The 4,689-nt window shown below is 33.6% G+C and overlaps 1 long non-coding RNA gene across 1 annotated transcript; it reads right to left on the bottom strand.

Moving 5' to 3' along the window:
• Positions 1–558: 558 nt before the first annotated feature.
• LOC121217356 (uncharacterized) lies at positions 559–4,286 on the bottom strand. The gene is made up of 4 exons (XR_005913447.1): positions 3,951–4,286; positions 1,599–1,652; positions 983–1,300; positions 559–878 (listed from the first exon to the last, which is right to left on the bottom strand). It is a non-coding gene; the product is annotated as an uncharacterized lncRNA (long non-coding RNA).
• Positions 4,287–4,689: the final 403 nt, after the last annotated feature.

The following is a 4,689-nucleotide window of genomic DNA, read 5'->3' as shown; positions in this document are numbered from 1 at the left end:
AATAATAATTATTAAATATATTTTAATTAAAATATATAATTTAATAAAATTCTAATAATCAATATTCTTATATGAATTTACTAAAATCATAATATATGATACTATAAAATATAATTTGAAATAATTAATATTAAATATATTTTAATTAAAATATATGATTTAATAAAATTTAAAATAATTATCTAGATTCAAATTTAAGAATTATTTACATGAACAAAAATATAATATTTGTTTCTAAGTTAATTATTTTAATAAAATAATTAAATATTTATATAACGGTGTTCTCATCTTTTGGTATTTTTATATGCAATTTTAAAGATTGAATCCAAACTTAAAAGAATATTTATTTGTAAGCATTTCACCGGTTTACTTCAACTCAATTATTGATTAATTTTTAATAAACATAAATTCAATAACCATTACTATTATCTTCTGAATATTGTACTGAATTTTAGACAATTTTTTATTTTGAGAAAGGAGTTCATCATAAATGCATCACCCCTTGTCTAGTTCTCTAACCAAAGCAGGATAAACAGAATGGAACAAAAGAACATCAAGTAAAAAATAGCTGTATCTATCGAACACTGCATTTCAGGGCTTAAATTAAGCATATGTCCCAGTCCATGATCACACAATTTTGAGACAAGATTGGAAGTTCATTGTAGTTTAGATAATTGATTTATACATGGAATTAATTTCAAGTGTTGTTTACCTCTGATCCTATAGGCTGATATACCACAGACTTGCTATTTCCAAAGTTGAAAACTACCCTCACAGCCGTTAATGTATTAACAAAAAATAATAAGACATGATGTAACTATCTAAGATGTGGGTTCGCTACCGCTCGGCTCATCCAACATCTCAACCACAGGAGCATACTGCACAAGTTAAAAGCAGGAATGGTGAGGGATGATGTTGTTTATATACATATATAGAGAGAGAGAGATTGAAGTTCATGGAGATGAAAAAATCAGAGAGAGACCTCATCATTCTCTTCAAAGTAGATTCCATCAACTGCACTTTTCTGCTGGAACTCCCATCAAAGTAGATTCCGTTACAGATTTTCATTTTCCATCCCCATTTCCCATCCCTCTCCCTTTTCCTTACCATCCCTCCTCCTACTCTTATGATTTCCCTTCCCCCTTCACATCGTTGCTTTACTAACCCTCTTCCCCTACTCTGATTCTTTCTCTCTCCCTACCATCCTTCCCCCTACTCCGGTTCTCTAATAAAGCATCGTTTATCAATCTGGATCCTCTTCTCTACTACACAAAGGGAGACAGTCCCTGCAACAACACAACTAACAAAAATTGCACCACCCAACACACTATTAAGACCCACTTCACATGTATTTGTCCCCAAAAATGCAGCTATATTGGCAAACACATCTGGTGCCCCATTTCTCAGTGGAAGGAGTGAAACCCCAACAATAGTTGGAGGCAACCTAAGCAGATGTGAAAGCTTCTCCAATGAACAACAAAAGTAATTCACTATCGTGTTGCCTAACATATAAAACAAAGCAGCAAGCTAAACACCCAAAACTACATACCCTACTATCCTAAATCCTTCGCAACCATGAATACCAATGGAAAACTAACCTGTAATGAGCAAATCGGGGACGACTGCGATGTAGAAGTGTTGGAACAAAGAACCTGTAACCAATAAAGGGAAATCGATGTTACAAAAATAATCAGTTTATAAAATTGATCATATACTTTACCAAAGCAGCCTCTCTTTTAGTAACCATTCCTTTAGATTATTAAATATACCAACTTGGCAGCTTTGAATATATATGATTCAAAATGAATATTACAGCAAACATTATGAAAACAAGATAAAAACAAAGGAAATGGGTGATTCCGCAAAATATATTCAACTAAACAACAAATAAACTGTTAAAGAGTAATCATTGTAATATCAAAAGAATCTCGAAAACACAACACATGCTAAGGATGTTAAACACATGAAGGACCAGAAACAAGATAAATCAGATAGAAAGAACTAGGAAAAAAAACAAGAGCTTGTATTAATGGAGGTTTTTTCTTTTGTCTGATATGTATGCAGCTAGTAGTATTTTTAGAGGTTATATATATACAGTCAAAAACACTAGCTGATCTCCATGAATACCAATGCAGCTAGTAGTATTTTTAGAGGTTATATATATACGGCATTGAAAACGTGTTGAGAATTGATCTCAACACAAATCAAATCCTTCACATATGGGCAGGGTTTAACCATAATAAAGCCTCCCGAACAGCCGAGACTTGTGCTAAATGTGGTGGCATAGTCAGCTTAAATGTTTTAACAAGTAGTTACTAAAAATTAAAAAATACAAGTAGAATTGGTTGGCATAGTCAGCTGTCTAGTGCTCCTCTTTTTTTATTTGAATTGTTACAAATATTTACTGGTATTCTTTGAGTAAAAGGTTATATTCCATTTATGTCTGTGGTTTCAACTTTTACCTCGTGGCACCATGTGGTTCTTTTTTTTTTCCTTTGGGTTACAATTATCATCCTGTATTTAAATTCTATAAACTCAGGGAGTTATGCCACTAAATTTATCAGCTAAATTATAAAAATACCCTCAACTCAGAAGTCATCTATTCACACTAAGGTTCTTTTCATAATTTTATTAGATAAAATTGGCATGCTAATCCTCTATGTAACTGAAACTTAACTACAAGGTTTTAATTGGAAAAGAAAAAATCATAAGGTGCTATGTGGGAATGGTTGAAATAGGAGTTGTATAGAATTTACCCCATATATTTTCAGCCTATGGTGTTCATACAGCCTATCTGAGTCTAGAGTAATTCAGGAGTGTCTCAATATATGTATATCAGGTGAGATTGTAATGTAAGTAATAATGAGCATTTTGTGAATACAAATAAATTATACAAGTAAATTGCTAACCTAAGTAAAACTTAATGTGTCAATGGTTGTATACATTTCTATTGGTCTGGTCTTTGTCTAAAACTGTCATTCAAATCTTACAGGCTAAAAGCATATTAACAACCATGGTCCAGATTGTTTTCTTGAATTTTCTTCCAACCTAATTTGTATAATGCTTTAGTATGTTATTATTTGAGAATGTTTTGCTAGTATTGATATATGTTTGCTTGCATTCTTAATTTCTGGTTTTAACAGTTGTGATATTAAAATAGTGCAACTCCTATCTGAATTTCGGCCCCTTTCTATGAATTTCATATTTTGTATGTTGAATAAGCAGTTTAATCGAATATCAGCTAACATTTTGTAGGCATATTTTGTTGGGAGGGCTTTGACTCAAAAGCTGAAGGAGCTTATACCTAGACAAATGTTTAAAGTACCAATTCAAGTAAGATGCGCACACTTGAAATATTATTGAATGTTTTAACAAGTAAGGCAGAATTGCTCTTTATGAAGAAAAAGAAGCAGAAAGTACAAATCCTTGTTTAAAGAAGAAAACTAGGAATTGTGCAACTTTTTTCAATCATCTGCATTATTTGATCACACTGTGCAAGCAAAGCATATGTTTCAATCTAAAAAACCTTTGCAAAGTAAAAAAGAATCCATGCAGATCAGCAAGCAGTGATCTTATCGGCTTTACTGCTTTGCTTTACAAGTGTGAACTACATTCACACCATCAATATGCATCACTTAGCATAAATTTATTTCCCCTCGCTTCCACCCGATCCTTGGGATCGATTAGTATAACAAGCAAAACGTTCTGGAACTAGCACCAAAAAATGAAACAAGCAAAACGAAGAAATAGAACTAGAAGAAAGAAAAAGAGTTAACTCGATATTCAAGCGAGTATTTAGCACCAAAAACAAAAACGAAGAAATAGAACTAGAAGAAACAAGCAAAGGGAAAATTCTGGGAAAAACCCAACTCATTCAAAAAATGGCTGAAACTATTATTACGAAAAGATTCATGTAAAATGCTTCAAGAAATTAAAAAGTTTATTCATACCTCAAAAACCAAACGCCGAGACTGAGAGAAGAAACGATGAGGACAGAATCATCAACGAAAGCAGTGGGAAATGGGAGGAGAAATTATGAGGACAGAAGAGGAGAGGGTCGGGTAGGGAGGGAGGGTAAAACAGAGAGTTGGGGAGGGAAGCCGGACGTAATACCTATTACTCGATTTGGGAAGGGATTAGAAAAGCAGGGAATTTGGGGATTAGGTGGGGATTGTATTACGCGCGTAATACCTATTACAGCGAACCAAACGCCGGATTAGGGGCGTAATGTAATAGCCGCGTAATTGGTCAGTAATGGATTACCTAATACACTGAACCAAACATGTCCTTAGTGCCATGCACTTTAAACTTACACACTTAGTGCCATGCATTTCAAGTTCGCACACTTACCTTTCCCGCTGTCCAAAATCGACTCGGTAAGGTCGCACCCTTAATGTAAATAATTTATAGAAAATATATATTGGGTTCGCACACATAGTGCTTAATAATCAACCACGCACACTTAGTGCCATGTACTTTAAACTCGCACACTTAGTGCTGTACAATTTAAACCCGCACACTTAGTGCCAATCTCATGACCGTGAACACTTATTGCCCGCACACTTAGTGCCGAAAACCAACCACTCAATAGGCTTCACTTCCTTTTTACATTCGACAAATTTCATCTCTACTTACATATACATTTGTATACATTTCATCTCATTAAACACAATGGTATAGGTATTACGA

The sequence above is a fragment of the Gossypium hirsutum genome, chromosome D05, assembly GCF_007990345.1.
Source record: "Gossypium hirsutum isolate 1008001.06 chromosome D05, Gossypium_hirsutum_v2.1, whole genome shotgun sequence".
NCBI classification, from domain to species: domain Eukaryota; kingdom Viridiplantae; phylum Streptophyta; class Magnoliopsida; order Malvales; family Malvaceae; genus Gossypium; species Gossypium hirsutum.
This window is presented reverse-complemented; position numbering and strand designations above follow the sequence as displayed.